The sequence below is a fragment of the Staurois parvus genome, unplaced genomic scaffold (assembly GCF_062004578.1).
Source record: "Staurois parvus isolate SC_StPar_1 unplaced genomic scaffold, SC_StPar_1.0 ptg000021l, whole genome shotgun sequence".
Classification (NCBI taxonomy): Eukaryota; Metazoa; Chordata; class Amphibia; order Anura; family Ranidae; genus Staurois; species Staurois parvus.
Window position 1 is genome coordinate 14,853,870 of NW_028317817.1, and position 24,480 is coordinate 14,878,349.

Sequence of the window (24,480 nt, forward strand, 5' to 3'; positions counted from 1 at the left end):
CAAAAATGTAATCAAGAACAATGTCACTTTTTAAATCAATAGCTCATTCCTACAGTGCTTAATATTGTGTTGTCCTTGATTTTTAGAAAGGGAAGCGCAAACCATTGTCTTAAAGGAAGAGCAAAATGATGATACTGGAAGATAACTGATTGCAGCTTGTGTCTAAAGATCTTGTTTTCTCCATTTCAGTTAAAATTGATAATGACTACTATACAGCGATATGCCTTCTCTGGGAACTGAACAGAAATGAACACATTAAAAGTAATTTTGGTTGCTGGTGCTTTCTTCACATATTTTCTAATCAGTAGGAATCAACATTATCCTTAAATTATTACATAAACTAACACAATTCACAGTTTTAGATAAACAAAATGTATTAGTGTTTCCCAGTTAATTACAGAATTAAAAAATCGAAATGCAGTAGAATTTACAAGTTAATTAGAGAGTTATTGAATTAAGCTTGGTGATTAAAAAGGCTAAGCCTCTCTGTTAATTATTAGAAGGATTCTATAGGCATCCTAAAGTTTTTAGTTACACACCTAAATGTAATCAGTTAAACTCAACCTGTAACAAATCAGGACATTTTAAGCTAAGCATAAAGAGACCCTGTCATGGGAAAACTGTAAGAGCTACCATTATCTGGCTTCACTGCCTTTGAGTTGAAGACTCAAGAGATCTCCCATTTTAATGTACAGCGCTGAGCGAACTGTTGGCGCTTTATAAATACTGTATAATAATAATAACATGTTGTAAAAAAGTGTCTGAAAGTTGTCAGATTTCCTTATCTCTATATTAATTTTGGGTCAGAGGATTAAGCAGGCCATAGATTTGAATCTCGGGCAGTTCAGCAGGAACGGGCCGAGATTCAAACCATGTATGGGCAGGTTGTATGCTGGAAGAATATAATGGCAGGGCTGGAGGGATTCCCCTGCCAAGACTCTCTGGGGTTTATTTACTAAAGCTGGAGAGTCCAAAATCAGGCTCCCTTCTGCATAGAAACCAATCAGCTTCTAACCTCAGCTTGTTCAATGAAGCTTTGGCAATGAAACCTGGAAGCTGATTGGTTTCTATGCAGAAGGGAGTCTGATTTTGGACTCTCCAGCTTTAGTAAATAAACCCCTCTGTGTTGATGTAGTTGCAGGAAAAACATTTGCTTCATGTATGGCCTACCTTAGAAAGTACTGAAGCCAATGGATAAACATGACAGCCAGGCAACTCATATTCTGTAAGGAAGGATCAGCAATGGCATCCCCTTTATGTTTCTCATAACAGACAATTTTTAGTGAAATGTTAAGTTCACCTTTTGTAAAAAATAATAAATGTACATATTTTTACAGGTAAAAAAATTTAATTTATTTCAGGTACTTATATAGCGCTGTCAATTTATGCAGCGCTTTACATATATATTGTACATTCACATCAGTCCCTGCCCTCAAAGGGCATCCAGTCTAAGTACCCTAACTCACATTTATACATACACATACTAGGGCCAATTTAGACAGGTTTCAATTAACCTACCAGCATGTCTTTGGAGTGTGGGAGGAAACTGGAGTACCCAGAGGAAACCCACGCAGGCAAAGGGAGAACATGCAAACTCCAGGCAGGTGATGCCGTGGCTGGGATTCAAACCAGTGACCGTAGCACTGCCAGGCAGAAGTGCTAACCATTTAGCCACTGTGCTGCCCATAATTTATAATTTTTTTACATTGCACCCATGACCAGCAGATCGTGGGTGCAATGCCTGGATCCTACATACACTCAATAATCTGTCTACTTGGCAGGAAGTGGGTGCATAGGAGCATGTTACATGGCACACCCTAAATATTGGTGTGCCATGTAACATGCTTCTAAAGGTGAACTTATCCTTTAAAAAGAGGTTAAAACACAAGAGAGGATGATCAGCAGGTAAAGAGATATAGGCAGCTGAAAATGGTTTCCTGCAATGGTCCTGCTTTTTAAGATCTGTATTGATCCCTAAATGTAATAGGCAGTCTGTTTGACTATTAAGGTAGGACGAGCAAGCTAGTCTTCTACAGGAAAAGTTGTTTTACATTTAAATCTCATTGCATATCTTACTGAGTCTTCTGATCTTTTTGACATATTTCATTGAACATTTTTGATTATCCATTTTGTATGTTTAGTTTGAAATTGCGCAGATATGTAAAAAATTCACAGTTCTATTACTGCAATTACCCCTAATACTGTGTGTTTAGGAAAAACTATTTCTGAGAAGAGACATTGGATCTGTATGTAGATATGCAGAGCCAGGTCTTTATTACATATATGGACCATCTTGTCTACCTAGCAGTGAAGCGCATCAATTGTACATTCTCCTTTTTCAGTACATGCATATTAGAACCATTAACATAGAATATGCACGCTATGGGTTTTATTTGCTAAAATTAATAAATAGAAAATTAGTACAATATTGTACATCCTTTTCAATAGCAACCAACTAGGTGTCTATTATAATTTTTTGGAAAGATTAAATTTACTTCTGTTCTTACTTTGTTTGTATCCACTTTCCCGGTAACACTTGGGTAATGTTTACTGTGATAGTAAAGGTGTGTTGTTCCAGTTTAATTACTATAAACTCTTTTACACCTTTAACAAGTTTCATTAATGTGGTTCTAAACTCAAATCATTTTTTACCTTAATGCATTCCCTGCATTAAAATAAACAAGGCCCTACTACCTGTTCTACTTCCCCATCCCTAAACATTTACCTGACTCCTCTAACCTCTCCAATGCTGTCCCGGCTGTAGTACTGCTCTCCTCTCTTCCTGATCCCATAGGAGACACTGAGGGCTCTATGCTACTTCCAGTCAAACTCCTGCAATGAGGGAGCAAGGCATGGCATGTTGGTGTCTATGGATGCACACAGTCCAGCTGTACAGGTTCCCCTTAGCACCTGGTTTGCTGAGGGGGTATTTGGAGGACAAAGGAGCAGACTGTGCAAGCAAGGGACAGCAAAAGAGGGGCTAAGGGACTGCTCTGTGCATTATCACTATTATTCACGTGTAAAGTTCAATATTTACACTTATGGCTCTTTCCTAAAGTATTCAATGTGAGTGTTGACAAAGCTTCACCATGATCCCATGACTTGGCCCCCTCTCTCAGGTCTTGTCAGCTCCACTGCATATCCCTTCTCCAAATCACTCCTCTTTCCACAAAAGCTAGACAAACGTGGCTCCTTATCAGCAGTTTACCAGAGAGCAGTCAAACAGCAATAGTTGTGGAGTATATTCTATATCAAGCAGTCAAGAGCTAAAAGATGTTTAATAAGTGCTACATCCAGCAGTCAAGCTGCTGTAGCTATGTAGTAAATGCTGAAAGTAGATGTCAAGTCACAAAGGTTGTCGAAAGAGTACTGAAAAAAGAAATTCAATCTCTACTGTTATGTTGTAAACACTGAGTATCCAAAGCAACATTACAAGTGTTTTACACAGTAAGTACCATTCTGTGGTCTTACAGCTGAGAGATTTTCCCAGTGTTCCCATTTCCGACAGTGCTTGCTTTTCAAAGTGATCTGAACTTTTAAGTACCAAACTGCTGTAATGGGGGTTGATTTACTAAACAAATACATCAGGTTTACTATTTTCACAATGTAAAGCATATGTTTGCATAGCTTACTGATGGGAATCTGTGTTCACTTCAATTGTCCAAATATTTGCAAGCAGAAATGTTTTTATGGGTTTTATCCCTTGAACATGACTGGGTACTTAAAGTGCAAACAGCTTTGCTGTATTTGTTAAAGTGTCATTAAAGGTAAAACTTTTTTCTTGATTTCGGATAAAGTAACGTACAGTTATAAGCCCTGTCAGTTTATTGTGCCACTGCGGAGATTTTACTTCCTGTCCCATATCAAAAACAGGAAGTGAGAGTGAATCCCTCCAAAGTGAGGGAATCCTGGGATGTCATCAGGGTCACCATAACTAGTGTCTTCCTTTTAAGATATCCCCTCTATTCCTCCTCTGATATCAACCCAAAATTTGGGATTCTCTTTTACTTTTACTTTCACTTTCGATAGTAATAGTAAACAGGACAAATATCAAGAGTTAATCTCCCCAACAGGGACACAGACAGCAATAAAACCTGACAAGAGTTCTAATCCCTATCCCCTATAGCCAAAAATTAAAAAAAATGCCTTTAGTGACACTTTAGGCTAATTGAACATTTACTATACTATGTGAACAGTCTCTGCTGCCTTTTTTTCACCTATGACATCAGTTTAGTTTGGTTTTACGCTAAAAGATAGGTGTACTTATGTTCAATGTGTCCGCAATCTGTCCCCTTCTATATCCCCACTTAAAGCTGGGCATACACTAATTAAATTTGGGCCAGTTCAGCAAGGCCTGGTTGAATTTCAATCAGTATGTGGTCATCTCTGCTCAACAGTAGTTGATCAGCTGAAAGGGGCATGCTGGAAAACGTTTGTTGATCAGTGTATTATGACAGCTTCAGGTCCCGCTGTCAGAATACAATATTCCAGGGTGGGGATTCTTTCATCCACCTTGTTTTTGTGAATGGAGAAATCTTTTTTTTTTAAGACTGCTGGCTGAATGAAAGAAAGCTAACTGCCTATGGCTGGCTTAAGCTATGTGTCACACAGACCTCAGATCAGATCATCATCCTTTTTTAAACGCTATGGAAAAATATTTGTTTCTGTGAGCTACTACACAGTCTGTCTCAATGGTAAAATGTTGTCTGTGACCTAGAGTGGGCTGTAGCCTTTTAAACAGAGTGATCATTTGATCTGTGGTTTGTGTAGGGATCATATGGTATTAGTGGGAGTACTAGAGGGGACCATTTATGCACTGTTTGCAAAAGGTATGCTTTACTGTGTTTTCCATAGGCAAAAGGTACACTTTAGTTCACAGCCAATCACAAAGTAGGTAAAGCAAAAGTTGTTACCTTCATTATGGAAATGGTTGTTAAATGAAACTTTTCACTCTTTTTAATATGATTTTTTTATATAAAGTTGGTAGAAATCTTTGAAGGTTTGTTTCTCTGTAAGCCAATGCAACATTTTATTTTAAACATTCTAAAAAAGGATATTATTGTTTGCAAATTTCACATATTCTACTTTATTTTCTACTATTTATTTTAGTTTTCTTTTCAGAAATGTTTATATCTGTTTGGATAAGTGAGAGCATTCCATCTGTCTTTTTTTCTAAGTGTACACACATAGGATTTTAATTTGATAACTATCTTATTGCTCAGAAGCCTGTCGACTGGCTTACATAATGCCTATCTGCCTTATATAAGCATGCCCAATCATTTATCAGCCAATGCACATTCATGCAAGGTTATTCACTTGGCTCTCTAAAACTGGTATAAAACTGGTATAAAAATGCAGATTACTTATTCTCATTCAAATCAAAGTCATTGTACTGATTGGCCAAACAATAGACTGTGCATATAGGCTTCTTTTTAAATGTGACTGGCACATGTTAAAAAAGTGCAGTGTTGATTAAAATTTGTATGTACTTTTCTTCCTATTCAGTGGAATTCTGAATTTGTTTCCACTATGTCTTAAGATAACAGCTAGCATATGAATCCTTTTTTCACAATTGTGGGAAGATAGTTGAGGATTAGTTCAAAACGTTATGTAAAGAAAGGAAGAAAAAAGTAAAAGCTGAATAAGGTGAAAATGAATGTCTAAAGTTGCAATTATACAATGGATCTGTCATGAATGAAGGTAGTACAGCTGCTTAACAGCCTGTTAGGCTGTGTGACATTTATACTGCGTCCACACCACTGTGCATTCAAAACACTCACATGCTATTATTTTGTATGAGTGAGCTTCAGGTTACAACCCCCCATTGTAAATCTTCTCCAAATCTCATACTTTTCACGGTAATGTGAGGAGGTGACAGTCTATTAAATTATATTTTGTGTTGGGTACAGTGTTATTCTGTAATCATATTGTCTTCAAATATAGGAATACATTACCAGCAATCGTATTTGAAATTAGATCCGAAAGTTACTGCTTTTGGGATGGGCTTTCATCATAATGTGAAAGTACACACAACATATTTGCATTGACACAATTAACTTCTAGAGTGCCCTCCTCCATCGATGCAACATCCCATGTCCCCCATGTATCATTTTCTGGGGACATTTTCTGCCAGTAGTCTTTCAGCTCTGCCATTGGGCCTACACTCATGTTGCATCTCTATGAGTTATTGTGTCCCAGTCCCTGGATGTACACTACTCTGAGTATGCGCTACATCAGTGTACACAAAATAAAATCTTATAGAAGAAAATGGAAGAATTGTTTTGACAGAGAAGAGACTTTGCATATCTCTTCTGCCAAAAAAACTCTACCTCTCAGCACTTTTTTTTTATTCTTGACTTCCGCTTTCAATCAGCACCATACAAGTGTCTTGCTTTTTTGCTCTGCATAATTTACTCATCAGCCCTGAATCTGATTGCATTTTCATTGGTCTAATTTAATGTCATAGCCTTGATTTATTTCAGAGCACTAATTATTGGCACTCACTTTCAGCAGTCCTCAAAAAGAAGAAAACAGTTTAGGCATTAATAACCTGTGAAATTTATGCCCTATGTGTTATTAATGCTTGAGTTATTTCTCTTGTAATAGTAACACTCGGTTCACTGCATTTACTGTGCTAATTTTAGGTGTTTATTTTACTAAAACATTATACTATGTTTATGTGTAAGTCTCTGAAAAATGTAGACCTCTGAATCAAGTTACATGGACCCTTTCAAGAAATGGATTGATTATTTTGCAGATAAAACTATTATGGAGTATATTAAGAAAATGTGCAGAAAAGAAGTAGAAAGTCAGTGCTGGGATTACTTTAGGTAAATCTGTTGTGCAGGATATTAGCATCTCTGTGAACCCCAATTGTACAATAAAACTATAAGCACCAGATGTGCTAGTTATCTTTCCTTGAATTTAATATTGCTTTGAGATTCATGTTGTTAATTTTACCACCTGTGTACCATTTCTGGACACACTTGTGAGCCAATTGATATCTTCCATTATTATTTTTGGAAACTTACTTAGATAAGGTTAACTTATTTGCCTACTTCTCTTTCACTGTATTTACATTATATATGCGTCACTCTTTCTGATAAACAGTTGTATTATAGGTACACATGAAATATAATGGACACAACAATGAGAATTTTTTGGAAACTCACCTCTAGCCTAAACTTTTTGTAGAATTGTATAGACTGTAGAGCAATCTATCTGACTCTTTAAAACTAGAATCAAATCATAGTTTGATGTCTTCGCCCTGCTGCTTTCAGCTTAGATTAGAGAGTTGTGAGACATGTTGTATGTCTTTACCATTGATAGTTATGACATGATTTATTTATTTATTTCAGGTACTTATATAGCGCCATCAATTTATGCAGCACTTTACATATATATTGTACATTCACATCAGTCCCTAACCCTCAAGGGGTGTACAATCTAAGGTCCCTAACTCACATTCATACATACACATACTAGGGCCAATGTAGACAGGATCCAATTAACTTTCCAGCATGTCTTTGGAGTGTGGGAGGAAACTGGAGTACCCAGAGGAAACCCACAGGGAGAACATGCAAACTCCAGGCAGGTGGTGCCATGGTTGGGAATAGAACCAGCGACCCTAGTATTGCCATGCGGAAGTGCTAACCATTTAGTCAGGGTGCTGCCTGATGATAAGTGGTCATACACACTCATCTTTTACTTTTGTTTAGTTGTTTCTGCATGTGCATGGCTATAGAAAGCAAACTAATACTAAGTTTGTTCTTTTTTAAGGACATGTCATTTATTTCTATAATTATGTAGGTCATATATTGCCAGTATAGATGTACTGTGAGTTCTCAATGTACACAGGGATTGCACTGCATTTTAAATTTCTCAGCTTTATTCCCTCTGGAAATAATATAAACTGCTATAATTAGTTTTCACTTGTGTAATTTTGATTCCATTTACATGGCATAAATATGAATAATGGGGCCTGATATTATATACTACAATATATCTGTTGGCATAGATCAAATGTAAAATTACAGTGTAATTTCAAAAGCTGTTTTTCCCTGCAGCTTTCAATAAATGAATAGCAGTCCTGCATTGAAGGTCCTTATTTGCTGATGGAGTGACAACTGTCTGCCTTGTCACCCTGTCATAAGCACACCTGGCGGAGACTATAAGTGACTGTGCTGACACACATTATGCTGACCTGACACCTTTGACAATATCAGGAAATAGGTTCAAAGTAAAAATGTGCAGCAGATGCTAGAACAAGTGCATGTGGACAGGAAGTGGGTGATAAATGCTGGGAGAGATCAGTAGCACTGAGATGCAAAAAAGAATTGGAACAGGTACATTTAGTTTCTTATAAAAAATTAATTGGAATTCTTTTGAATACACTTCATCCGTTTAGAGTTTATATCTATTTTAAAGAGACCCTGTTACCAACCTAAAAAAAATGCTTAACTAGTGTTTTTCCCTTTTATATCAACTGCAATGTGCCTTGAACATGCTAGAAAATCTCCCAATCACAGTCACGTACCTCCTTGTATGTCATAGCCCTCTGCTCTTCTGGGAGTGTCTAATTACTCTTTTTACTGGCCAGCTTCTTCACATTTCACCTCTGTGCATAACCTTTTATGTATCTCCTGGTGAGGAACAAAGGGGAATTCTATATGGTGTCCCTTTAGTTGCATCCCTGAATCTGCTGGGGCTGATCCAAGATGGCAGCACCCGGGCAGCAGCCACAGGTCTTTTGAATGTCTACATAAGTGAGGCTTTTACAAGTAAATAACATGTATAACATACAGTATGTACATTACATGCAGAAATAATCTTATGGGAATATATATTTTTAAGTTAATGATATAGTATCAGTCTCTTTAAACATGTTATCAAAATGCTCATGTTGCATTTTTTAAACATGTTTAAATGTAAATGCAAAACAAGTTTGAATGGATCCCACTAGAGGATACCCTTTAAAATACTAGTAACTTGAATTCTAAGGCACCTTTATTAATTAATGTATGCTACGATATTACCTCTCAGTCAGCACCCCTATCAGTGTGCATACAAGTTGGTGTTGCCACAAAATAGCCCATCAATCTATCAAAATTATTTAAAATATAGATGATACACAATTTGTGATTTTATTATCTTCTTATTTGTGAATGTTGCTAACTTGTTGTTCTGTTTGAAGTATAATATGAATGCTATTTTATATAAAAGCTCATTTTCGCCCTTAGTATAATTTCCTGTCAAAAGACCATTCTTTCTAGGCCAATTAATTACCACACAAGCCAAGCCTGAAGGCTGAGAACTAATGAACTAGGTTACTTAACTAGATAAAATAAAAAGTGCCTCCAAGGGAAGTAGTTACAGTGTTGTAAATTAGAATAAAATTTTAAGGGCACCTCTACAAATTAGAAACAAAGTTCAAGGCAAGAATATTTGAGAATATTACTTGGCAAGTGGGAAATATATAATCAGTTACCTAATTACCCATGAAAAGCAACCCTCTGTTAAGATTCCCTCAGTGTTGAAAGAAAGAGCACATACACCATCTGATGATCACAATGTTAAAACATCACTAAAGCGAGACATGCATGGATCAACATTTCAATCCATGTATGGGCAGGCTGGTTGTATTCTACTGCAGTCTATTGATTGACTTGTTTACTGCCAGCCTGTTGGGTTTTTCCCAAATGCTCAGTGCTGCCAGCTACAGCCAGAAACAATGATCATTGTATTCTGACTATGGGGAAGGTTCTCCGCTGTCAGAATGCAATTTCACAGTGGGAATGACTCCCTCCATCCACCTTGAATGTGTGGATGGGGAAATTGACTCTATTCTTTTTTTTCAATCAACCCATTGGTTGAACAAAAAAATCTTGTATAGCCAGCCTAAGACCAATGGTTGCTTCATGGTTGATGTTTGGTGGAAAATTAGTTTTTTTAGACTTCTGCATTGTACTTTTTCTGTAGAATCCAAACATTGAATACTTCTAATTCTCCTCTTAAAGTGAAAACCCAAAAATGTTTTTTTTTTAGTTTTTGATAATAGCAAATGATTAAAACCTCTATCATTGAATGTTTTGCTGCCTGTATGTCACATGGGAGAATTCTCTTTATGTCCAGGAGATGCAATAAGGAATGAGAGGAAATCTTTCCAAAGTGAATGGAATTCCTACCTCAGCAAGTTGTCATAAGAACAGGTGTCTTAAGAGTGCATTGTTTTCAGTGGTTTGGCTGTGGTGCCCATTTCTAGGGTAATGTTTAACTGGGAAGGGGAGGTGATAAGCGTAAGAATATGTGCTATGAATAGTTGATTGTTGGGAAGGAGGCAAAATGGGTTAATACACTAAGTCTGCACACACTAAATCAAAAACTCAAACAGTAACATAGTAATATCAAAGAAAGGTATATCGGTGATACAGCTATTTATTGAGACTTCCTCAATAAAGTTTTAAGACAACCAAACAACTTGAAATAATAAGATTACAAACCAGACATTAAAAGCATTTCAATAGTTGTATTATTAAATCAACAGCAATAAAAGCAGATACATATAAGAAAAAAATCTGCCCAGGATGTCATCCAAACCCCTCGTGTATTGTATTGTTACTGTATTGTCTCATGTACTGTCCCCCCACTCTAATGTACAGCGCTGAGCAAACCCTTTGGCACTATATAAACACTGTATAATAATAATAATAATAATAATGATAAAGCTGCTCAGTTGTACTATACATATAATTGCTAGCTGAAACTAACAGGACTTAAAATAATATAAAAGATGCAGTTAGGGGGCATCCAGTGAGAATTAACAGCATAATATAACAAATACTGTAGATACTGAACACAAATGAAAGGGCAACTGGTACACGTGAAGTTGGAAACAGTGACAACATTTCAAGGTGACTGTTCCCATTTATAAGTCCCAAATCTTTAGCTGTACTGGCTATATTGTGATTACTGTATATGTATATTACAGCTGAGCAACCTTGGATGATACTTGGGCAGATGTATTTTTTATATTTTTATAACTGTTTATATTGCCACTGATTTAATAATACAACTATTGAAATGCTTACAAATTTGGTAGGCTAGCCTATTATTTCAAGTTTCTTCTGCACGTTAAAGCTCATAACTGTATATCTGTTGTATGATAAAAAGCACAGTGTGCATTTGACTGCTATTTTTACAATATTTGGAGTGAGTTTTTGCAACATCACTACTGTGCTGCTCACTATTCACCTTAGAATAGTAGAAAGGAAGTTACAGAGCAAGGATCACCCTGTTTCTGCTTCATTAATTCTGTGAATTTGTGCTTGTTTGCTGTTCAGTCATTCTCTATCAGTCATTAGATCACCAGTCATTGGGGGTAGCTCTAACATGGGGAAGCAAAGCCCTGTCTCTATCAAAATGTTCCCCTTCACAGAGACACAGGCAAGGTAAATCAGTCCAGTGAACAAACTCAGGTGCTGGGAGACCACAGGCAATTCTGATGATTGCCCTTTTAAGTCCTCCTCCCCAGTTTAAGTCCTCTTCAAGCTAGTAAACAGCAGCCATATTTCCCCCCTCTACCCTCTTGGAGATCAGCTTTAGATTAAGGTATAAAAAACAAGACATAATTTATTGCACAAGAAGAAATAGATCCACATGTTTTTGCTTACAAAAGGTCTTTGAAGCATTACCTTCTATATATATATATATATATATATATATATGAATAAATACTGCTAAAAAGAAATGCAGCAGTCTAATGGAAGGCTTTAATTTACTATCTAATTTACTAGTGGAACAAAATACATAAGCTATTGATAATTTTATGCAAATGTCAATAAACAGACTTATCATGAGAGATTAAATATGGATTGTAAAATCTTCCTAAGCTAAATTGTCATTTCCTTTGTGATTATAACCTATTAAGCATGCTATTCCTCTTTCATATGTTAGTCCTAAATTAAGGAAGCTCAATATATGAATGCATTTATTTTTGGCCTAGGGAAAACTAAATGCAAAAGAGATTGAGAACAAAAATGACAAGCACTCTGCCCTTAGAATAAACCATAGTGCAATCATTGCATGGAAGTGGGACTATTAAATATTTCTAACCTGTGAAATAAAAGCATATGTCTAATATATTTGAAAATGTGATGCACAGGTTATTCATAGATATTTCTTGTTTTGCCCCATATGTAAACCTTTAATTTCTGTACACAATAACATTAAATATTTAAACATGTATGGTGGAAAATCAATATCACATGAAATGCATTATACTTGTAAAACCTACATCACATATTTTGGCAATAAGGTTTAAAATATTCTTAGTGTGGACCTTTGCTTGCTAAAAATGAGTGAAGAAATTTCCCCCAAACCCTTAACATTAAGGTTTAGAATATTCTTAGTCTGAGCCTTTCCTTGTTGAAAATCAGCAAAAAAAATGCCCTCAAACCTTGTTATTTACTAAAGCTGGAGAGTGCAAAATCAGACTCACTTCTGCATAGAAACTAATCAGCTTCCAGGTTTTATTGTCAAAGCCTGATTGAACAAGCTGAGGTTAGAAGCTGATTGGTTTCTATGAAGAAGTGAGCCTGATTTTGCACTCTCCAACTTACCCCTTGGGGTAAATCCCTTATGGTCTACCTCCCACTCAGCATTATCCTCAGCCAGGCTTTAAAACATAATTTTACCCATACATTACTTTTTAATCATTCTCTTTAATTTACAACAACCCATAATACTAATCCTGACCCTAAGATTTCATTTGTAACCTACCCCTAACGTTCGATTAAACATTTGTTTTTTGGGTTCAATAAAGAACATACAAAATGGTCGATGAAGTATCCATGTCCTTACAGTGAGGCACATGGAAACCTGAAGTTGAAGAACATCTTGGCTAGTATATAGGAAAAGACAGGCACAAAAAGATACGGGTACATTTGAACAAGTGATATTATAAATCTATTACCTGAGAAGCTTTGAAACAGGGAGCTCGAGGAAAGACCAGAAAGGGGAGAAAGAGGGGGAAAAAAAAGAAAAGGGACCCACCACCACTCAGAATAGGTCAGTAGTAAGTGATATGTTTTAAGTAGCCAGAGCAATCAAGGGAGTTAGAGGATCAAAGGGTGCCCATTGGAAGGGACAAATCAGACTTTTCATGTACATCAATTTGTTAAAGATAGGAGGTCATGTAAATAGTGGTGGGGTAACAGTGGATTTCCAGAATCTGGATATTAACACCTGAGTAACAAAGCAGTTCAATCAACCTAGTCTGTATAGATTGTGTGTTACGATAAACTTCAAAAACTTGTATCAAAAACTGTATCTTTTTGCAAGTCCACCAGGTGTGGAAGTATGTACCCTTATGTTGGACCCACTCTCAACTATGATCTAAAGAGTTAACCTTTCTTCTCCTGAAAACCCTATGCTGCACTCACAACCTTTTCCCCTATTCCTAACCCAGCCTATTCACTAAGCATAAACCCTAACACAAAGCTAACACTTTCAATTTTATATTTACATGATACTGCAGCCTGTCCTGAATCGTTATTTCAGGGGTTCATATAGTCTGTTTACTGTTGTGCTGAGCATACATACCGTTATAACTATATTTCCGATTTTAGACACATCCAGGTGGCAGAGTTGGTGCCATCAAGATCTCTAATCAGCTAGAGTATCCAAGTGCAGAATTAGTGGTAGACTTTCTAATTAGAAAGTAAAGCAAACGGTGCACACACTAAAACATGCAATTTTTTGGGGAAAATAAAGAATTCATACAAATAATAACAATAATGTAAAAAATAATTTAAAAAAATCAATATACTGTATAAAGTTTTAAACGCTAAAAAAATACAGTTGAAAAAAATGCCTATAGTTTCCCTTTAAATAAGGGCATTTTATACATCATGTTTCCTTAAATAAGACAAAATTCACAATCTGTAACATTTAATATAGAAATTGTCTTTTTGATAATGGATCAGTATCTGCAAACTATATACATGGATTAGACAGGAAGAAATGGAAACACATGATTTGCAGGTTTCAAGTGGAAAGCTGTAGTGATGTAACATTCCTTTCCATTGTGTGATGAATCACCTAGCTATCAGGTGGGAAGCCTCACTTTCATCATTCACTTTGTGCACTGCTTTAAAGAAGGCATATTGTTGGTGCCCGCTTAGCTGGAGCCTCTGTGACTGAAATTGCCAATTTATTTGCAGTGTCACAAGGTACAGTATGAAAGGTTATGATGGTATATACAGTTTAGAGGAAAATGTTGTCTGATGAGCATAAGTGTGGTCGACATGGTCAACTGACCGAAAGAGACAAAAGGACATTGTGCAGGATTGTGACCCTTTTGTCTCTTTTGATCAGTTAATCATGTCGACCGCTCTTATGCTTACCAGACGTCATTTTCCTGGAAACTGTATATGCCTTCATAACCTTTGATACTTTACCTTGCGATACGGCAAAATAAATCGGCAACTTCCTTCACAGAGACACCAGCTAAGCGGGCAACAACACTTTGCCCTCTTTGAAGCTCAGTAAGCTCTGACATGACTATTACTAGCAGGACACACAGTGAATGACGAAAGTGAGGCTTCCAACCTGTTACCTAGGTGTCTCATCACACAGCGGAAGAAAAAGAATGTTACATCATTTCCACTTTCAATGCGAAACATTTCGTCACTTTCACACCTGCAGATCATGTAGTATTTCCATTTTTTGTCTAACCCCAGTATCTGTCTAGCCATGAAACTGCCCAGCCAGACACTGTACTGTACGTGAACATAAAAAAATCCTGCATGTAAATGTATTTCAAGAAGCAGGAACTTGACTACTTGCAAATAGAGAGTTAATCAGAAATTCAGGTGACACCAAAAAACCTAGATACATTTATAATATATGATAGAAAAATATTTCTCATTTTCTTTGTATTTTTGTTTACCTCCTATGTCTGTACACCCACACATATATGCAAATGGTGATGTATTTTACTGAGTGGATTAAGAACGCCTACCTAGTCATGCCAAGCAAGTGAGCTTTCATTGTAAGCTACAGCACCTGGTGGGTTACCTGAATACAATATTTAGAAGAACAAAAATTAAATCATCTGTAAATCTCTACCTTACTTGAAACCAACATGTACTTAAATAGGTCTTTAGAAAATGAACTGAAAGCTTCAAATGAAAAATGGTACAGCTATCCAATGCATACTAATAAATAGTGAGGTGCACAGTCTTGAGTCTGACATGAAGCTCCCAAATTTTAATGGTTGTGATTTGGGGGAAACAGCAGACCTTCAAAACCGGATTCATTTTTACTGTTCGATGATAGAGAGTTAAAGTGGAAGTAAAGTCTTTTTTCTTTAAAGTGATGACAAGCAGGCTTTCGTATGGCAGAAGAATCTGTGATGTCTCTTCTGTCACAGATGTTTCTACCTGCCTGTCAGCACATTTTTTTATTAGTGTACACTGAGCCACGCATACACAACTCAGTGTTCAGCATTACTCTGTGCTGAGAGAAATTAACCCCTGTTGTTGAACAGTCAACAAGCAGAAGTCTCCAAACCTGGAAAAAGACTGAAGGAAGATGGAAGAGATAGGGAGCACTTACATGCTGGAAGGTATCATGCCATTAGGTAATGCTGTCATAATGAGCAAACATGCTATGCATCAATGCATAAATTATGGTAAAAACCTCCTGGGGAGTCAACATTTTGAATTTAGTCTGGCAGTTTACTTCTGCCTTAATATGGGTGATGAATAGGATTTAGCCTACACTGCTCTAGTTCACATATCATGCAAATAAAGTGTATGCGAACCCTAACTGAAATCTTTTTTGTTCCCTTTTGCCCTCGTAAATATACCCAGTGAAAGTGTTTTTTTTTTTTATAAAAACATACTTAGTTGATCTTGACAGAATGTTTCTGAGCAGATGGCTTCCCGTGTTCTCTGGCTCTGCTGCACTCTTTATCAGTTACATTTTTGTAACTGATAATTGGGAATTGTGATATTCAAGTGTTCCATTTACAGAAGTCCCTTGCATTCTGTGAAAGAATGCAAGACTTTGTATCAATGGATGAGGTGATGAGTAAGCAACTGAGGCTAAGTGTTAGACTTTTGGTGAATACTAAATTGCACAGGGTGAATGAAAGGAAATGTTTCAAAATAATAATGTAGCCTACACACATAGCATGAACTCTATTAGTGCTAATTTGTTTTTACAGTGCATGTGTCCAAATATTGTTTTTGGCTGGAGTTTAGCTTTAACAATAATTATATCACCCATAATTTTAGGAGATCTGGAAAATGTGCAAAGCATTGAGAAACTTTGAGAAATGTTATTGACATTACATAGACATAGGTGGACACACTAATTACCAAAGTAAAATTTGGCTTGCTGAATATCCAGAACAAAGTGTTGCATTTTTGTTGGCTAATTTAATTTGTTTTAGATACGTTGCCATCTAAAACTAATGAGTCCCATTTGCCCAATTATGCTTAAAAAGAAGATAAATGCTTCACTTCTATAAGCGCTAAATCCAGACTCCAAATTAGGCAATCCTTTAAGTCCTTTCTACATACTCATTGATTATCCTGAAACATTAGTACTGCATTATCTATTGCATGAAATAAATATAAAAGTGTTTAAAATACAAAAACCCTTTATGATTATATTACCTAAATATATATCCTAAATATATTATCCTAAAGAAAGAGGATAGTATCCTAATATATAATCCTAAAGAAAAACCTAGTCTTTTGTGAGATATGTTTGAAATATGCAGTAGCTAATATATAATAAATGCATGTTAGCAAAATGACAATAAACCAAAACACTTGATTCTTAAAAGACTCTAACAAAGCTATTAAGGCAGCCCATACACTGGTCATTTTGTTTTCATTCAACCAGCAGGTTGAACAAAAAAAGTGATCTGAGTTCCCCATTCACATGCAGCTGTGGTTTTGTACTATGACAGTGGGGAGCCTTCCCTGCCATCCCTGTTGCCAGCTATAACAGGTAGCAGTGATCTTTTGGGAAAATCACAACTTGCTGGCTGTACACAATTCAATCAATAGAGATGAAAAGTACAGGCACTGGTACATTATTTGCTTGCAAGCCTACAGGCTGCTTTAAATGGGAACATATTTGACACTTCTTCACATTCCTATTGGCCCAATATTATAATTGGCTGCCTAACTGGCCAATAAGACAATGTGGGAGGGGGGCAGGCAAGCTTCTTCACAGGTAAGAGGCATGCTTGAAGGCTCAGGTCAGTAGGCACTGTATTCCAACATTTGATGTACCTTTGGAACACACATCAAATGTAGGTCAGCAAAATCCTATTGGTTTTAATAGAGCAATACATATGGAAGTTCAACAGCTGCATTTGAACTGCTTTGAATGGTGTATGCCCTATTAAGGTGCAATTGAACTAAAGGCATTTGAAAAGGAAACACAGCTTTTGACAAGATTACTTGTTGACATGAACCTTTATACTGGCTTGCAGTTATATATATATATTTATTTATTTATTTTGAAAGACTAATTTTAAGATCTACAAATGTTTTATTAAACTAGAGTTTTATTCAGAAGAAATAATGCCTTACAGTGAAGAAATAAAGATGCATTATAGAGAAATGTAGGAAAGTACAAAGAATTAAAAAAATGTTTGCCTAAATATAATTATACCCATGGTATACAATTAGATATAATTATACTATATATTGTAATGAAAGACTGAATTAGTGAGCATAAATCCTGCTCAAAATTCAGGAAGCTAATCAAAATTATTTTAAAAGTATGTAAATCCTAAAAAATGTGAAAGTCAGTCATTCTAAAATCTCTGCATACTTTGTTTATACTGTATGTACCATGAAAGGCACCACATTTTGGGTTCAATTTACAAAGCTCCCACACTGGGATAAGAATCCTTGTTTTTCAAAAAGTTACAGTTTTTTGAAGATCTTAGAATTGCAGTCAAATGACTTAAATAAACACACATATCCTCATGTTAAAGTGAATTAGGCCTGTCACAAAATGTGTGCTCTGAATGGAATGTGCCCATTTATTTGTGATAATGTAACCAGAACAAATAATGGTGTAAACCTCCTGCGCTTCTGCCTATGGTAAATACAAATAACAGGGAGAAGCTGCTAACATCCAATCATATACCAAATGATCAAATGAAATGAGATAAGAAGGAAATGATGCAGTGCTACTCCAAAGCTATAAATCACATCAAATGCCCTAATATATACATAAATTAAAATATAATATAAATAAATGTGAAAGCAATATATTACATTACATTACATTACATTACATTACATTACATTGAGTTTATATAGCGCCAAAGGGTTTGCTCAGCGCTGTACAATAGAGGGGGGGACAATACATGAAACATTACAGCAACTACAAACAGCACACGAGGGGTTATAGGGCCCTACTCTTTCGAGCTTACAATCTAGGAGGGAGGGGGTAGTGGTACAGGAGGAAGTGGCTGTGGGGTATGGAGTGGTAGGAGGAATGAAGGAGAGCAGCAGTTAGGTGAGGGTGGGGTAGGCTTCCCTGAAGAGGTGGGTTTTCAGGGAGCGCCTGAAGGTGAGGAGGGAAGGTGACAGTCTGATGGGTTGGGGTAGTGAGTTCCAGAGGATGGGGGAGGACCTGGAGAAGTCTTGCAGACGTGCGTGTGAGGAGGAGACCAGGGAGCAAGATAGAAGGAGGTCCTGTGAAGAGCGAAGGGTACGGGTAGGGTGGTACTTGGGAATCAGGTTGGTGAGGTAGTTAGGGGCAATGTTGTGAATGGCTTTGTAGGTCAGAGTGAGTAGTTTGAATTTGATGCGTTGGGCGATAGGGAGCCAGTGGAGGGAGAGGCAGAGGGGGGTGGCAGAGGTGGAGCGGGTGGTGAGGTGGATGAGTCTAGCCGCTGAGTTGAGGATGGTCTGAAGCGGGGAGAGCCTGCACTGGGGTAGGCCGGTGAGGAGGGAGTTGCAGTAGTCAAGGCGTGAGATAATCAGGGAGTGATATATAAAGTGATATATAAAAATGTAACCAGAACAAATTAAATTATGCAGCCATGTTAACAAATTTGGAAATTGGAACATACAATCGTTTATTAGACCAGTTCTGACAGATGCAAGATGGGCTATATTTCCAATGTAGTTCTATATTTTTTATATAAAGATATTGAAATATTGATACTTCATTTGTTGGTTCTGCTACTGCAGTAAGTACATGCAAAATAGTTTCAAACTATGATACTGAAAAATGCATGCTTTAAAAATAGTAAGCGGTCAATATTCAAGATGAGACAGCATTATTAGCCTGAGTCAGGTAGCTGAATTGTGGCATATATCTGCATCTCCAGTTCTAAAAGATCTTGACTTTTAGCACCAAATCCAACTTTTGGATCCCACAATGAAGTAGAAGTGATTGTATAATGACTGCGTGAAGGCAAATAGAATCATCATATGAGAGGGTATCATTTGCTACAGCCACTTACTGTGTGCTCTATACTAGTTTTCCTGAAACTATGGGAGAAATTGGGTCACAAGCATATTTTTGATGGGCCACCAAATGGCAGTGTAACAAATGTAGCCTAATTTGTCCAAGTGCAAAATTATTGGTGAATTATATAGCACAGTTTAGTTTTCTCTGTTCTCAATGTGATTAAACTATCACATATATTGTTCAGTTCTATAGGATAAGCATGTATTAAAAATTCCTACCCATGACACCACCACCCACTAACAACCTTTAAAGCAAATAAACAAATAGAATTGATAGCACAGGTGCATAAATGGCAGGGGGCAGAGAAAATAACAAAGCAAGGTTGTTATGTGAAAATACCATGGTGCTAGCTGGGTGTGTAAAAACTAAATCAAACAAAATGCATTTCTCTTGGCTTCAATAAAGCTTACAGAAATGGAGAAGAGCATGCAATGTGCTATATGTCCATTGTTATTTGTGTTTGTTTGACACTGATCACATTTTGAAAAGAACTGTCTTCTTGGGTCCTGGCATATTAACAATCTTCTTATTTGGGTCTTCAGAGTTAAAAAAGCTTAAGAACCATTGCTCTATATAGGTAGTGGGTGACTGAGACTTGTGGTATATTAGACCTAAAACATACTAATTAGTCTTTATAATGTATTTGTCCATTGGTGCCATTTTAAAAGATTAGATGCATTCATAATCAGCTAAATTGTATTTCACTATTTTGGCACAATAGACTACAGATCATCAGTTTCTTTTAGCACTGTTGCTTCAGGAAAGGTATTTGCTAAAAATATGTGTACATACCAGTGTCACATAAAAAAAAATAATTTAACATTCAGGTCTTTCATGCATGGCATCTAGTTATGTCAATGTAGTCAACAGCTTGTTCTTCCCAACTCAACATTTTAGCTAAAGTGGGTATTTAATATAAACGGCTTGCGTGTTACTATTAATTTGCTGTAACATTAAACAAATGGCTTGATATTAAAGATTCTAGTGATTGTAGAAGGAGAGAGTTCACCAACTGTAGTGCCCATTGCCAGTTGTCTATTTACAGCAGTAATGACCCCAGTGTAGAGGCTTTTGCCTGCATGACTGGCCTATAATGACAATGTCTACTAGAAATCTTAGCACTTTTATTCAATTTTTTTTTTCTAACTAGCTCTTCCATAAAGAAATATGTTAATTAGTAACCAATAGATATAAAGATTGCTAGGGACAGTCCATTAATCCAATTTACCTCTAGAGTGTTGAGCTGAATTTCCAGCAACACTGCATTCAGAGCAGATTATAAATGTAATTTTTTGCATCATTAACTTGCCTGATCAATTCGAGACAGTAAAAGCCAAATTAGAGGAAAGCATGGTTTGCAGTAATTTTCAAAAGCCCTGTGTTTTTACTGGGACATACAGTGCTTTGGCTACAAGGGAAAGATTACTGCTTGGCAAAATACTTGTCATATTTTGTTAAAAAAATATACGCTATGCCCTGCATCTTTCTAGTTTTATGCACTTTATGCTTTGGTTTTGATTAGTGCAATTATAGAGTATTTGCATAGTAATTGGGCATCATTAGCGCTGTTCTCATGCAGCTTATGGTGCATTAAAGTAAGTACTTTGTGTGATTTTGCCCTTCATCGAGCTGCATGCTTTTAAAGCCCTGGCTCTTTCTGCAGACTATGTTATTTGGATTTTTAAAATCCTGGTTAAAAGGGTTGCTCTATTCAGCATGTAGACAAAAATATGGACACTTTCTGGAAAATATCACAATAGAAAATTGCTTCTCATTTTTAATACATCATTTTTTTCTTAAAACCAAGATTAAAGTAACTGTGAGCAATCTAGAAAGCATTTAGCTCTTTGATTTTTTTTACGAGCACAAGTAAATAGTGTTATTATTTGTGTTTTCTATACAAACACACCTAACATTATATTCAGTGTTTGAATACTTAACAATACCACATACTGAAGATATTAACAGCTGCTAAAATACAGTGGGCGTACATTAAAGTTGTTATGCTGAAAACTTTTACTTAAGGGAAGCCAATATTGAAAAAGTGATTTTTTTTTTTGCTTTTAAAATGCGATGGGACTAATATTTGAATATCCCCCCCTTTCACCATGTTGTAAAATTTGGGGGTTCTATGCAAGCAGCAGCAGCTTAGCTTTCAGTAGGGGTTGGCTTTCTTGGGGGCCTAAGAGTGCCCATGACATGCATTCACAATCCCTCTGCTCTCAGACACAGCCTTGGCTGCCTTGCATACAACCATGACTTTTCAGTTTGCCTAGGTATCCTGTTTGGTAAAATGGGGCGGGGGGGGAATTATCACAAGGAGAAATAATAGCAGCTGTTCCCCACCAATATTGTTGTACAGCGATCCTGCCCAGGTTCCACAGATAAGAGACCATCACCAAGTCTAGCTGAAAGTGACCTGTTGGGGCAAATATTACCCTATGTCCATAGGTAGTTTAAGTTGTAAAGTCTGAACTTTCATAAAATACCTTTTAATACATTAGTGCAAGGGCAAAAATATTTAACATGTATAATCATCCAATCAGGTTTACATTTAGTGAACTAAAGTAATATTTTAATAAGACTATTTAAAAACTAAACCAAAAAACTATTATATTAATAAGATTTAATAATCTGTTACTGATCCATGAAACCTTTTAGAGAACTAATGCTTGGGGAAAACTGTATGTTATTTACAAAGCTTTATCAGAGAACTCTGTTATTTAGGGAACCCAGTGGAAGAGCACTGTAAAGGTCAAGAGAGAGCAAGTGCTCTGAGGTTCATAGGCAAAGGACAATATTGTACTTCTTTATCAAGATTTTTGTAAAAATGAAAATATTGAAACATTGCTCTGTAGTAGAAAATTGTCCTCCCTTAGCTCAAATTAACCCGGGCAAGATCTAGCATAGGTTTCACTTTTGATTTCTGCGTGGGTTCTTGCCATTCAAGTGATGGGCAAGCCTAATGGCTCAGCCTGACGTTTACTAACTAACTGATGTGTTGTGTATTTGGTTAATATTAATATTATTATTAATAATGTTAGACTATGTCTGTATAGATCATCTATTAAACTACGCCTCCATTTCTGCCATGTTTCGAGGCTCACACCATAAAACATGTAAAGGATCGCAACATGATTGGATTTTGTGTTCCCTTGTATTTTAACCCACCCCAGTATTAGGTTATTAAATCTAAATCTATAACTGTATAGTTGCCAAGGGAAACACTTTCCATGACTGTAGAGTCCAATTTTTTAAAAATACTGTATTTGTGATTTTTAACTTGATTTGTTTAATAAAAATGTATACTTTGGAATAAATTGTTGTATGTGTCTATGGGGTGCTAAGAATATCCATGAATGTTTTTTTGTTCAATTAGATCCCATTTGCAAGTAGATTCACAGAGGTCTTATATTACGCTTTTCTTTGATCCTGTGTGAGCTGCCAGCACTGTAAAGGTTAACAGTCAAGTAATCAGGCTTCCTGAATGAGCTCATAGAGGGTAGAATGGGGAAGATGGGAGGAGGACTATGGCAGGTGATAAGACGTTTCCCATGTTACAAGCAACCAATTGACAATTATAGTACTGTTTGTAAAACTAATCAAAAATATGTAAAACATAAGTGCAAAATACAACAATGAATTAAAGTGTTTGTTCACCAATGCTAGTAGTCTGCCAAGCAAAATAGTTGGAAGCTTTGGTGAATGAAGAAAACTGAATGCTTGAATTGGTATTGCTGAATCATGACTTCATTCTTCACATAATTGGGCTATTAATATTTCTGGCTATGCTCTCCTTTGGAGAAACAGGGTAAAATGAAAATGTGATGGTGTCTGTCTCTACCTGAGAAGTGATCTCTAAGTAGGTGTGAAAGAGGATCTTGTTGGTGGAGAGTGTGATGGTGGTGCAGTATTATGGTGGTGCAGCATATGGGTGTGTGTTCTTCAAAGTTAATTACTTCAGTTTGTTATAGACCATCCAGTGTTAATGAAGAGGTGTAGCCTCAGCTCCTTGCATAGATAGAAAGGGCTGGGACATTTATAATAATGCAGCATTTTATTTACCCTGAATTGAATGGAGTAAAGGCAGTGCTGGAACAGTTACAGGGTGGAAATTTTTAATCCTATTACAAGATAATTATGTTGTTCAGTTTATAAATGCTCCAATGAGAAATGCTGCTCTGTCGGATTGATAATCTCAAACATTGTGGAGCATATTACTAATGTTCATATAAAGGAACATTGGAGTAGAAGTGACCATAACAAAATTTCATTTAATGTTAGCTGTAAATAACACGAACATACAGGAAATATAAAAACATTTAAAGTGGTTGTAAAGGCGCAAGGTTTTTTTACCTTCATGCATTCTATGCATGAAGGTAAAAAAAACAGTCTTCCTAATACTCACTTAAGCCTACTCTTTATCCAACGATGTGCACTGGAGTATCAGCTAGCTCGGGACTTCCTCTCCTCATTGGCTGAGATAGAAGTGGGAGCCATTGGCTCCCACTGCTGTCAATCCCACACGGAGCCATGACTTGGCCTCGCCCCCTCTCTCTTCTCATTAGTTCACTGGTTGTAATTGACAGCAGTGGGAGCCAATGGCTCCCGCTTCTGTCTCAGCCAATGACTGGACACATGGAGCAGCAGATGCCCCATAGCAAACTGCTTGCAAGTAGGAGGGAGGGGCCAGGATAGCCAACAAGGGACCCGAGAAGAGGTGGATCACGCTGCTCTGTGCAAAACCACTGCAAACAGCAGGTATGTATAGACATGTTTGTCATTTTTTCTAAAAAAAAAAATAAACCTTTAGAATCTCTTTAATTTTAAGAGAGCAAATTTTCCAAGACTGAGGGCTGCACTCTAAGATTTAGACTGAGAGGGAATGGGAATACTACAATCAACTGTATGTAGACACATTGCAAAATATATTCCTGTGACTAAAACATTTAAAAATAAAGAAAC

The 24,480-nt window shown here is 36.6% G+C and overlaps 1 protein-coding gene across 5 annotated transcripts in view; it reads left to right on the forward strand.

The window, feature by feature from the left end:
- The window catches only part of ZNF385D (zinc finger protein 385D), a 431,010-nt gene that overhangs the window by 169,453 nt on the left and 237,077 nt on the right, over positions 1–24,480 (forward strand). The window lies entirely within an intron of this gene.